The sequence below is a fragment of the Haliaeetus albicilla genome, chromosome 13, assembly GCF_947461875.1.
Source record: "Haliaeetus albicilla chromosome 13, bHalAlb1.1, whole genome shotgun sequence".
Classification (NCBI taxonomy): domain Eukaryota; kingdom Metazoa; phylum Chordata; class Aves; order Accipitriformes; family Accipitridae; genus Haliaeetus; species Haliaeetus albicilla.
Window position 1 is genome coordinate 27,310,936 of NC_091495.1, and position 13,784 is coordinate 27,324,719.

The following is a 13,784-nucleotide window of genomic DNA, read 5'->3' on the forward strand; positions in this document are numbered from 1 at the left end:
CTTCAGTCTTCCATCTAACTCTGGTATTAAAAATAGGAGTGATTAACCACCAAGCCGCCTAAATTATATCCACTCTCCTGTGCAGTTTATTGTGCTGTTAAGTAATTCTCTGTTTGTTTGGTTTGTTTTGCAGGTAAGTAGCACTTAGCATCTGTTAGTCAACAATTTACGGTAAGTATATTTTGTACTTAGCAAAAACAAAGTAAAATTCATGTTTGATTCTTTAAAGGGAATATACGAACTAGGAAGTTAGTCACACAACAAAATTTGTTTCAGATGCTAGTCTGTGCCCAGAATCTTTGCAGATGTTATGGGTTTAGAACGTTTTTCTCCTCAAAGTATTATTCATCTGTTGCAGGAAGAAATGAATATAAATACTCAAGGCAATATTTAAGGAAGTTGAGCAAACAATGTTTACTTTAAAAAAAATAAACAAATGAAGGTTTCTTTTTTACTCTCAACTCCTTTCAGTTATAGTAATCTTGGAAGTTGTTTGTAACTAAATGAAAATTTCATACACAAATGCTTTATGTAAACCTCGGTGTCCCTTTAACTTTTTTTGCTACAGGATATTTCTTAGACTCTTCTGCTTATCCTGTCTTTGGCTTGATGAAAATACTGTTAATGCCTTAGTTCTTATCTATCTAGTTTAATTAATAGATCTCAGTGTGCTTCCTAAAAGATGCCAGTGTCATCATCCTTATTCAGCTGGAGAGAGAATGTGGTGAAGAGACCATACTCAGACAGTAGAAAAAATGTGTCCTGGGTCACTATCAGGGCTTTGACAGGGCTCAGCATCTTCTGTGAGTGCACAGGTGTTCTCAAATAAATCCGATTTTTCTAGTACACATCACTTGTCTCATTAGTTTAAAGTTTTAATATGGCACTTAGTTGCTGTCCAAGCAAACTTTAAAATCTGATTTTTCATTTTTAGGTTTTTTTACTTCCTAGCCACTCCAGAGGCAGTTGTTATACTGTTAATATACTGTGAAAGGTGCTACAGCTTTGCACTGCAGTGTTTGGAATTTAATAAGTGAACATGGTACATTTTTTCTTGTGGTAAGACTGATAGACTCTCAGCACTTGATGCAGATGGTGTTTGAGCATATGGTAGTCTTAGAAAGTCACTGTGTTTTTCCTCCTCGTAGTTTTAACTTTGTAGAAGATTTTCTGTTATTGCTAGACTGTATACAATTCTTACCTTGGTGTTTTGTTTGGGTTTTTTTTTTTAACATGTTCTCCTTTCTTCTCTTCATAGGTCCCATTTTTTGTCCTGGAGCATTTTTATTTTGAATTCATATTGTTCTTTTCAACTGATTGCACAATTCAGTCATCCTTAGTCACAGAGGCTTTTTCTTTCATCCTTACCATACCTTGACAACACCTGTAAGTTTATGATCTAGTCTATGTTTATTTTAAACTCTAGTCATTCAAATGTGTATGTTATACTGGTGCCTTAATTAGCTGGTTTGCTTTGACTATATTTTCTCTTTTTCCCATGGCATCTTCTCCAGAGGTTTACTTGTGCTGCCTGCTTTCTGTCATCTTTTGTAAAATATTTTGCCAGACGATTATTGCTCTACGTCAACTATCATTTTCTTCCCAGAGATTTTTCTAATTCATATTTGTGCAAGCACATGCAAAAGTGAGGTAGATGTGAAGTTGCATTTAAACACAGGCTGACAGAGAAATGAGATGTGTCGGCTAAAACTGTCTAGACCAAAATCTGGACTTGGAGTTACGCATTCTCTGCAGAAGTCAACTCTGAATTCCTTCCTCCCTTTGAGACACCATTATCACTTTGTGTCCCCATTTTATCTGTTGTGTGCTGAGTTGGTTACATCGCTGTGTTTCCATAATTTAATTTTTTGAGGGCAGGTTACAGGACTGGTGTGGTCAAATAAGAAGGATGAATGGATGCTTTTCATTTGTTTTTTTATTTGTTCTGTCTGGTCAGGGGTGGGGAGGAGGGTCTTGGCCTTACAGCTTTTCCTGGCAGAGGCTCAGCTCATCATCCAGCTGCAGGGAAGGGTTTCAAGAGGTGATTTCCTAGCTCTAGTGCCTCATATTAGGCCTGGGATTAAGAAAATCTAGATTGACCTGCTGACCACACTTTGGCTATCCCAGTTCAAAGCACTAGCAGTCTTTTTGGCTGAAAAGGTTATCTCTGAACAGCAGAGGTAAAAAAACCCTAACCCTGGTGCTAATTGACTTCGACATGTTTTATTTGGTTTTTTTTTTAATAATTTTTACATAACTTACTTTCAATAAGTTTTCCTAAGATTGAACGTATTTCCTAGCATATTTTCCACCTTCCAGTAGAAACATATCATATATGGGGTCATACTGCAAGAACAAATTTTAGGATGTTATGGTCTCAGAAATTTGTATCATGCAGTTCTGCATATTGTTTCTGAGGCGATGTTTTCAAAAAGTTTGTAGAAATATGGAGACTTAACGGTTCAATTAAAATTCTGTTCCATTAATATGTTGGAAATAGTAGCATGGGAGACTTTTTTGAGTGTAATAAGCAGAAAAAAAAAAAAGGGTGAAAGAATCATCCTTATTAAAAAGATACGCATTGTGCCTCTATAATTACAGTGAGTTTTATAGTTAAAATAAGGACTGAAATGTATCATAAGATTATGCATGAAAAATATGAGGCATCTCTTCAAAACAATATCCCTTATTCTTGAAGTGCTGAATAAATTTTGTGCATTTTTTCCAACAGACTGGTCATTTAGACTGAGATAAAATTAATGTTTTAAAATTATATTGTATGTAAGAAATTTCTTGTATCTTGAAGTATGTTTACTGTTATTGTTGCAAGCGATCTCAGACAAGGCAATGCCTTACACGCATGAAAGTTCCTAGAAAGTGACTAGTGAGTACACCTATGTAGTTTATGAAAATATTTCTAGAGGTAATTTGTTTTGCTTTTACCTGGGAGTTTCTATGCTGAAGCAGTTGAAAATAAATTAATTCTTCAAAGAAACTGATGAAGATTTGTCTTCTCTAAAAGTGTTTTTTACCTCCTATTCTGGATGGCCTATTAATTAAAGATAGCCTCGACAGAAAGGTCACCTTCCATTAATCTGACTGTGGTTTGGGATGGGCACTTCTATGCCCTTCCCCAGGCAGGCTTCCTGACTCTCTGGCAGTGTGGGAAAGGAAAGTCTGTCCTCATTTCCACTGGCAGCAAGAAGCAGCCTCGATCACTTGTCCTTAAAAATTGTCCATAAAATTTCATGCACTGTTTAACTTTGCTGTTTTTCCTTTGGTACCTGTTTTGCTGTTGTACTCTTCATTCTGAAACAATATAAATTCTGGTCAGAAATTAGGCTTTACCTTTTCCCAAGAGTATCATCAGCATTATAATAAGATATGTAAAATACTGAACATCAATGGAAATAATAGTCCTGTTTCGTTTGTCTCAGTAGTTGTATAGTACCTCCCTTTTATAGGCAGTCAAGATTAGATCTCCTGTTGGCTTTAGATGGCAGGGATTTACTCTCATATAGCACCAAAAACCATAAGCAGGTTGTGTCAATAGAAATAATTACACTGGATCCAGCACATCCCATTTCATGTCTTATCTGAGTAAAGCAGCTAGATTATGTATTTATTAAAACAATAATAAAATACAGGTTCATCTCTGTGTGACTCCATTTTAACATGCAACTGTCACATTCACTCTTTTATAGCTCTTTCATTACTGTAGTTTCCTCAGTGAAGGAAAGAATAAAACCAGTGGCTGGCTGAGAGATGTACCTGCGACTTTCTGTTCTCAATGAGTTACCCTGATACATTTATATCTTGTGGTTCTTCTCAAGATTTTTTGCTAGCTGCCTTATTGGAACATGTAAGGTGAAAATTCAGGTGCTATCTTGGAAGTGTGAAAGGTGTGCTCTCATTTTCACTAGGCTTTCTAAAAAGCTTGGGAAAAGGGATGCAAGCAAAAGGGATATTTTATATAGCATGAGGACAAGGCACTAAATTCTTCCATCCAAAAATTTTAAACCCCACTTTCATATCAGGGGAAGACTATTTGAGAGTTTGTTCTTGTAAAAAATTGAAGGAATTGATTGAAGATTTTGTAGTTCAGTAGTTGTTTGTTGAAATGTAACAGGTAACTAACATTGGTTTGGTTGTTTCCTACTATTTCCTTTAGCATCCTTTAAAACAACCCCCCTTTTAACTTGTTATAATGTTAAAACTTGCGTCAAGCAGAGATACATCAATTGGTTCTTTGAGACTGGAAGGGTATCAATCTGATATTGTTTAATTTGCCAGGTTGGAGGAGCGTACAGCATTTATAGAACAGCACAAGTGGCAATTTCTCTGCACTGTTTTGTCAGTGTGCCTCAGGAGGAAGATCTGAGGGACCACATCTGGGTGTATGAGAGGATGTCCCCCTTTTTGTGACTTTCATCCTTTTTCCTGTCTGCAGGCCTTTTCCACAATGTTGCAAATTAGTGCTAACTTCACTGGTGACTTTGATGATGTTAGGAGCTTGTCTACAGGCTGGGTTGATACTGCCAAGATAGCGTCACTGAGCAATCAGGTGCTGCTAAATACGTAGTGGTGATCAAAATGGTTTGTTGTGCTGAATTCAGACTAATAGCTTATGGAGGAATTTCTGTTCCCTGTTACAATTTTTTTGAAGTTTTTCTTTTTTTCCGTGTGCTTTGTAATGCTTTCAAAACAACAGCCATTTTGCTAACTTGACTTTGAAGCTGGAAATGTCAAGTTGAAAACTAGAACCAACTTACGTCATGTCTACACCCCACTTAGAGCAAGGGGGCTGCCTGGGCCCTGGTGCTGCTGCTGCTCGGGTCCTCTCCTCTGCATCCAGAGTGTCCTGGGATATGGGCGAGAGCAGGACCTCATCCTTCAGCCAAGTAGCGCAGGCTGGCTGTGAGTAGAGATGGTGGCAGGTCTGGAATGCTGGCCATGCCCGGGATCCCATGCCCTGTACTCCAGGCCTGTGAGTAACTAACATGTGCAATTTGGCATACTTTTTGGCAATAAAAATCACAGGATCTTGGAAAGAGGGGATAAGCTAGTTGCAGTGGAGGTGCACCTGCTGAGATGGTAAGCTGTGATTAAACTAAGGCTGAAAATCATTTAGCTTTTTGTGGAAGTAAACAATTCAGCATATATATGCTTAAAATCCTGGGGGGTTTTAGTTGCTCTCTTTTGTAGCTACAACAAGAACACAAATCCTGTTCCTTTGATGAGCTTCCATGTGGTTATTACTGAGATATGCTCATTTGTCAAAACTTAATGGACCACAAAAAAATGAGTGTCTCAACAAGTACATCTATATTCATGTTTTAATTCAGACCAGGAGTGGTCTTTTGAAGTGAATTTCCCAATCAATCCCATTCGGTTGGTTTTGGTTGAGGAGCAGTCCCGGAGTGCATGAACTTGATGCTTTTTCAATGGAACTAAACTGAAGGGTGTGCTTGGGGAGTTTTGAATGCACTCCAGGTGCAAGTGAGCATCAAGACAAGGCACCGAAGCAGAGCTATTCTGAAGTTCAAACAAAGAAACAGAAAAAATCTGAAATATATACAGTAGGGATGACAGATCCTCAGCACTAAATTTAGCTCTAGAGACCAATTCCTATTTGTCTGTAATACCTGCTAACTTACATCTAGCCAGTGCTACTGTATGCCTTTTGGGTGCTTACTGCCTCATGGAGTTAAAACATCTCTGTTTTGGACAAAGATACTGTGTCCACTTTTTATGATTTATACTAACACAGTCCCTGCATAAGATCTTATTCTTTTCATAGTGCTTAATACTGATAAAATACCACAGAAATGCGTGTCATTCTGCAGATTGGGAAGACAAGTGTTACTATGCGAGGAGTGGCAAAGCTGAGCATTATGAAATGGGTGCTTCTGCCCAGTTTTTAAATGCATTCATGCATATTTAGCATTTCTTCCTTTGAAAAAGCCAATTCTTGATTGTATCTAAAAAGAAGAGTCAGGGTTCTTGCTTTGATGTTAGAGAGGCATGAACCTCTTCCTTCAGTCGCAGGGTGAGTGCGTGTATTGAACACTCTGGAGAGCCACGTACTGACATGCTGCGCCTTTTCCATGTACCTTGAAGAATGAGTCCAAAGCAAAAATGACTCTTTAGGGTCAATGGCTGACGAATAAACCTTTGCCTCCCTTTCCTTACACGCAGTCATTAATCTCTAGAAAAATCAGAGCAGCTAATTATGTTGGGTCATTGTTGCTGTGTCTGAGTCTTCGGAATACTTTGGAGAGTGACATAAGGTTGCTGTGGGTTTTGACGATATTCTGTTCCAGGCACTGTGCAAAGCTTTAGCACCTTTCCATATACCAGCTGAGCATGTGTCAGTAATGGCATAATGATTCAGCTCATGAAATTGCTGAATGAAGTTCAGTGTTATGGAAGGCTGAGGGAAGATACCATGAAGTTACTAGTGCGACAAGCGTAAGCCAGTGTGGCAGTGTTAGGGAGGCTGCTGGTGAACAAGAGAGAAGAACTGACTAAAAAAAGACGAGGGTGAAGAAGCAGAGGAGATGAGTGCCCTGTAAAAAAAATATTCATAGTCCATAACAAAATCCAACAAAGTTTTTTTCAATTAGTAGTGCTGAAGATGGGTTAAAAATTGCTCCCAAGCCATTCTTATTCACATATGTGATGAAGTTCATAAGGATTTAATTGCAGCAGTAATAATTTCATCTTATAAATAACAAACAACCTCAAACTGCTACACAAAGGAGATTGATGCTACTACCCCATTTCTGGGGGGGGGGGGGGGTGTGAAACGAGATGGTGGAGGGGTGAAATTGTTTGAAGTCACTCAGCAGATCCAAACAGAATGGGCAGCAGTTCCCAGATCTCCCTAAAGTCTCAGTTCAGTGCTCAGCTTGCACAGTACCTATAAACCCGCAGGCACCAGTTGGTGGCTCTGTGGCGTAGGATGGGCTCTGCATGGGGGTGCTCACCCAGCCTCTGGGAGCTGTCCCCACTCTGGTGGCCTCCTCAGCCTTCACAGTACCTGATCTGGGATGAGGAGGGGGAAGACTGGGGGTGGACTCCTCCTCTTCCTTCTCCCAGAGGTGGCCAGTGTCATCCAGTTGCTACCGAATGTTATGTGCAGTCATGCAAAGTTCATATGTAACTAACTCTCTAGTTTGAATGATTTATATGAGCTACTGTGATGTCCAAATTTTGTCGAGTGGCAATATTGGCAGTAAGTTGTCCCTCATCATTTTGTAGGTATTAGTAAGTTCATTTTGTGTTCTTTGATAGTGCTTCTTATCTAATTTATTTTAAATGACTTGTGTCAGTTCAGTAAATACTCATTCTGATTTAAAAAGCATTTTCACAGGTGCTTTACCACATTTGTATTCAAGAGGCATATGCTCCTTTTGAATCCATTGGATCTAATCGCACGGGTACACCATACGGATGTGCAGTTACTTTCAGAAGCAGATGTTTCCACCCACGTACAGACGGATTTCTATAAGATGAAGCAGAGACTTCTGTATCAGAGAAAACCATTGTCACTGTCAAATTCTTTGGTCTTGTCGCTCTCCTGCTTCTTCCTAAGCATTAAATTTGGTTCCAAAGTGTGCAAATGACTTCCAGGTAGGGGGGAGAGGTGATAAAACACCTTCAGAAAGCCTTTGTAACTTTGCATCAGGAACAGGATCCAAGGGTTACCTTCTGGCAAAACTGCTGGAAACTAGATAGTGTGTGTGTTGCTTGCCAGAGAAGCCTCAGGCCCTAGTTCACCGTACTCTTGGTAAACTTCAGACTCAGACTGTATTCATGGCATGGTGCTGGGTTATATGTTCCATTAGTTACCAGATCCACTCTCACAGCTTTGGACTGGTTATCTTCGAAACTTTAGAGGGAGGTCGGACTGTGTTAGGATGGGTGTGGGGGGGGTGAAGGTGAAGCAAGGATGTAGGGAAGAAGGCTTTATAGGATTTCCCGATAGAGCTGGCAGCTCCGTTTGCTCTCCATTTTCTCGGTCTCCCTTCGGAGCTGCATTCTCCCCCGTGTCCAGTAGATGGTAATGGTGTGTTAAAAATGCTGCTTCATCCTTATTTTGATCGGAGGAAATACTGGTGCCACAATCGCGATGGATATGCTAGGTTCCCAATGGTTATGTACCAATGATTCATTTTTACTACTCTTTTTTTTTAAATTATTTTAATTTCTTGTAAGTTAATCAAGCTGCTCGGATAGCAAGGTCTTAGTCTATATTGCTCACTCATAATATTTTGGCTTAGACTTTGTTAATCACTTTCACAGATGTCACTGATTCTGTATTATCTGTAGACCCCTTATGAAATATTATGATAAAGGAGGACAGGCTACATGATTTAATGGCCCCTTCCAGACCTGAAATTCTATTAATCTCCCTTCTATGGTATATTGAAAAGATAACTAGGACTTCCTACACTACAAAGGAAGAAAGGGAGGTTTTTTGAACTAAAACTTCCAAATGCATTTCTCCTGCTTCCACAACCTCAGGGTCAACTGCTTTTGATAACTGGAATAAGCATTTTAATTTCATTTAATAACTTGCTAGAGACAAGCGCCATCTCTTTATGTGGCACATCTACTACCTTAGTGAGACCATAAACAAGCTGCTGTTGGGAATGGCATCTAGTTTCTATGTAAGTATCCAAAAATTCCTGAATTTTGGAAATGCTGGGCTTTTTTAGGTACTATGTGAAAATCAGGCCACATTTGGTAAGGCTTGTCTATAACCAAAGTTTCCATTCTTTAGACAGACTAAGCAGTAAAAAACCACAATAAAAATAGACCTAATAAACAGATAAATAGTTAGCCTTGAATACAGTGAAAGCAATTTTTAAAGATGAGAGTATGGCTCCCTGGTGTTTCTGTCCATCCGTTTATTTAGGCTTTTCTATACATTCTATCAGCATAATGCCTAAGCAAGTAATTTAATATAAAACCAGCATTATAGGTTTGCTGGATTCCAATACGTGATTTAACGGTTATGTACTTATCCTGTAAAAGATATTTATGAAGACACCTATATGTATGCACTGTTATAAAGATAAGTATTTTTTACTACATCAACTGTTAGGGTTTTTTTCAAAGCCATTGATGTTGGTTTTGTAATGCAGCTCTTTTAAAGCTATTCTGAAAGGAGGTCCAGTCACCATTAATTCCTGTGTAAATTAAGCATAATCACTCAGAGAAGAGACCCTTTATTTAGTGAGTTTAAAGCTCATTATACAATTTTGTAGGGGAAAATTACCATGCCTGTAAATTAGCTGTATTTCCTAATGAAATAACTTTGCAATTTTTTTCAGCCTCCATTGATAGGAATAAGAATTATAGTGGCACTGGAAAGTAGAATTGTGCTATTCCTACTGGCAGTTTTCCCAGTTCTAGAAGAAATTATAACTGTGAACACATTTTGATTCAGATTCATCTCAACATGTAACAAAAGCATCTTTTGTCATGGTGTTTTTTCAGCTCCTCTTTTCCACCTCTTTTATTAGAGCCTAAAGCCAGCTCCACCAGCCTTACTCGTGGCATATGATGACACAAATTCTCTGGGGGCATGTGGCTTTCTCAAGCAATAAAGCAGCATTACACTCCTCATTCTTGAGGACACACTATTTCATATGCGAATCATGTTTCGAGGGACAAAACAGCAGAACTCACCGTGTTCTTTTTTTCCAAAAATGAGGCTTGCATCTTCCCATCAGGTTTGTAAAGGCAAGCATGCTTACCGTAGATGTCTGTGCTTATCTAGTTTTATCCTGACATACAGTTGTAGATGGCAGCGAATAGATGGCTTTTTAAGTGCTTTGGCCACAGCTACCAGCAACAGGAGTGGTAAAAGACAAAATAATTGTTCTTGAGCAGACTGTCCTCTTCCCACCGGCAGCACCCTCACGTGCAAATTAACAAGACAAGCCGGTGCCTATAGCTCTGCAATGCGTACACAACTGTCTGGTAAGCCAGGTGTCATGACTGCTTCAGCAGCTAAAAGCAGAGATCCATGGACCTGCTGTAAAATTGAAAATAATTTTAAGAATGCCTGAAATAATTGTCTTTTCCTGAAGTTGGTTACATTTTATTATATGGATATTAATCATATGTACTCATAGAGTGTAGTGGTTTTTCTCTCATTTGAGAAAGGTATAAATACATTTATGGGCATATGGATTAGTATCCTCAAAGCTTCTTTCTTCTGTTCCTGCTTTGGTCAGTTTTCATCTTTATAAAATGAAGGTTTGAGAAGAGTTTAGCTTTGGAAAATAGCATGAAGACAGACCATAAAGGAGTATTCTGAAAAGTCAGCTCAGAAAGGTTTGGGTGCCTTCTTCATTTCTTCACACAATAATTCTGTTTGTTCTGTGGTAACGGCAAGATGCAATGTTCCTTGGAGCCTTTTGCAGTGTATTAAAATTAGTGAAAGATGAAATGGGCTTAAGTAACATTTGATCAATATGAAACTTTACAACACTGCGAATAATATTCCTTCAGCAGTTAGCAGCTGGTACTGAAATTCTGCTGCTGGCCAGTGTTTTTGGGTCAGGCTACCACAGAAGTTCGATAACTCTGGTTTCAGACTTGCTCACGGGCCAGCACAGAAAAGCAAAGCCATTTCTTAAATACTGATTCCATTGATTTCTGTTTAGAGTCCCATTTACAACATAGGGCTGTCTGTACTTGTCAAACAGGTCGTCAGGGTGAAAAATCTTATTTCTACTTTGGATGGTATCAGAAGGTATCTTCCTGAAGTTAGTGTACGCAGGTCTGAAGTTTCAGTACTTTTGTGTATGTACACTACCACTGATTTTCAGTGCTCAACAGTAGATGCTCAGCACTTCTCAAGGGTGATGTATTTTTGCTTAACATTTTCAACACCTGAAGATGGACCCCTGCGATAGTCACAATACTAAAATTCATTTTCTTTGGGAATGTGGAAATAAAATAATGTGAATTTCCTACGGTAGCCACTTCTGAAAAAATTAAGATTGAAATATTTATTTCTGATGAAATTTAATATTTTCGGTTTTGTTTCAGCCTTGATGCCTTTTATCTTTTATAAATTAAAAAAGAGAAATAAGGTTGGTTGTTGCACAGAACCAACAATTAGCATTAACAAAGCTATAGGATGGAGGGAAGGAAAAAGAAGAATAAGCAAATTTGAGGTGAAGGGTGCATTACTCCATCACTACTCTGATAATTAGAGAGAAAAAATTAATAGTTGCCATAAAGTATTTTAAATATGAGAGTCTCTTATTAGGTTCTTCGAGAGTGTAATTAATCACTTGCAGCCACGTATGTTATTTGTGTAGTGGTGTACAGTACTAGCATTTCATTAAAAACCAGTTCAATAATAATGGGTCACTCAAGCTGTCGTTTTCCCCGGAGAAGGTTGGGAAGCTGAATGCGTGCTGCTTCGTCTCTCGTCTGCTGTGCCAGCACGCTGACTCGGGTGGGAGCAGGGCGGTGCAAGCCAAATACCCGGGAATCATGTTTGAGAAACCCCCTTGGTCTGGGCGCAAATGTGGTGGTGAGCCCCGGGAGTGGAGGGACGGGCGGAGGGCAAACCCGCAACGCGGTGGCGGATGGGCAGGATGCCAGCCAGCCCTTTGGCCAGGCTGGCCCAGGCTCCCTCACCCTCCAGCCGGGACCCCAACCTTCCCCTTGGGCAGTGTGGGGGACAGTGTCCCCGGCGGGCGCTGCTACCGCTGGAGCATCTGTCCATGGCCGGTGTGGGACTGTCCATGTGCACGCCGACACCGGTCTGATCCTATGAGTCAGTGCACGATCTGGTTGTGTTTTTCATCTGCTAGTGGATGCGCCGGTGGCCCTGTGGCCATGTGGAGGTGGAAGTGCCACCGCCGGAGCTCTTTGGGGGTGTTTATTCGATCTTACTGTGCAACTAGATGCCAAATTAGATGAAGTCTTTAGGCCAGAACGCTGTTAGGCCACTGAATTTACAAACTGCTAGTGTTGGCTGTGCCACAAAATTATTGTTGTCTTGCTTCTTAAAGACTTCTGATAGAGACTGCATGTCACAGCCAAATTCCTACCAAAAGGAAGTCCTGCAGTTATGTAGAAATATTTCATTAATAATATAAAACAAATGCAAGTAATATATTGCCCTAAAGACAAAGGGGTTTGGCTGTCATAATTATTTTTTTTTAGCAACACTCATGGGTTAGATACTCATAGCTCCTGTGCTGCCCTAGTGCCCTAGCTAGTTTGCACTGACAGTGAAGTTAAGAGAAAGAGAGGTACACAAGGTCTTGGAGGTGCTCTGTGATTGTCGCTTAGTTTTATTAATCTCTCAAGGAACGAGATAAACTCAGGGGGCCAGATTTTGCCTAATATGTTCCACATTACTTCTGAGGGATAGGATGAAATCTGAGCAAGGGTAAGAAGGTGCCTTTGCTGCCCACTGGGATTTGGGAACTACTGAGAAACATTTGTCAATGCACGGTTCTTGGGAGGCCCAGGTATTGCTGGTTTCCTGAGTGAGTCCTAACAGAAGGTTGGGAACTGCTTCACAAGTTAATCATTGCACCCTCAGAGGGTGTAAGGTGGTCTGTGATGAAGTATGCAGTAAATGAAAGACATTTTCCCATGCAGCTGAAGGAACCTGAAGCCCCGTCCTGCACCATCTTCTACTTGTGACTTACCTTCCTTTTGAAATACTTCTCACTGGCGTTACAAGGAAACACATCAGTCCCCTGGAGTCGTGCTTGGAGTAAATGAAGAACAACATATGTTGTGTAGTCACACCCTATCACTTTATATTTTACTTCAAGAGGAATCTTTTGCAATTAGCTTGTTGTTCAAGTCTACAAAGTACAAACATGGCAAGCAGAGTGGTTTTGATAAGGAGGGGACCTGTCAGTAGCTGATCAAGGATTTTTTTTTTTAATCTTAAATATGATTTAATGCTCTGTGAAAAGAATTAAGAATCCCACTTTACACTGAAGCATGCTGTTAATGTGCATATAAAAACCTCAGCAATTTTATTGACGGTTATAAATTCACAGCTGCTGTTGGCGAATTTTTGTAAAAAACTGCTTCCCTTTCCCCAATTCTTTGCAGACCATTGTCATAGGGTGCTATTAGCTAAGGCAGAACCTTATTTAGCAGAAATGCATAGGACTTCAATTTCACTGTATACATCAGGAAAAAAGAAAATCAATGTGAAGCCCAGACTCAGTCTGCTGATGCCAGAGATGACTATCTGTAGAATACAGAAAGAAAACCAGGCTCAGATTAGTTTTTTCTTACACTTTGGATGTTAAAAATGACAGAAAGAGGCTACTGCTGGTGAGAGTTGCTATGACTATTATCTTCATTCAGGTTTGGGGTTAATCCTAAAGACTGGCAGTATGTGTGTCAAGTATTTTAAGTACTTGATATTAATTACTGTTTAAGTTAATTGATGGAAGGATGAGTATTAAGAAACAACATGTGCATTTGCAGTTTCACAATTGCATTGCATATCCACTGTGTATGTGTGCAGGTGATTGCCACATACCCAGGGATGTATGTGTAGGTATATATAAATAGGCAGAGATGTTTCTATGTGTATGTGTACACATATCTGACCTTCTAGTCTATTTATGTGTAAGAACGTGGGTCTGAATGACTCTTTAACTCGTGAATGAATATACACAATTCTTCTTGTGATATTTATACTGATATCTAATCATCAAGAAGATAGAAGGGTGAAGATAATTTTTATTTTCAAAGAAGAAGTTTGGAAAAAA

At 39.5% G+C, this 13,784-nt stretch overlaps 1 protein-coding gene across 5 annotated transcripts in view; it reads left to right on the plus strand.

Moving 5' to 3' along the window:
• SMYD3 (SET and MYND domain containing 3) overlaps positions 1-13,784 on the plus strand; it is a 430,287-nt gene that overhangs the window by 222,924 nt on the left and 193,579 nt on the right. Inside the window, exon 1 of one of the 5 annotated variants that reach the window (XM_069800596.1) lies at positions 1,257-1,386. The exons of the other annotated variants lie outside the window; for them this stretch is intronic. The gene's annotated coding sequence lies outside the window, so the exon portion shown is untranslated. Of the gene's footprint in view, positions 1-1,256; positions 1,387-13,784 lie in introns of those variants that run through there. 5 annotated transcript variants of the gene reach the window in all.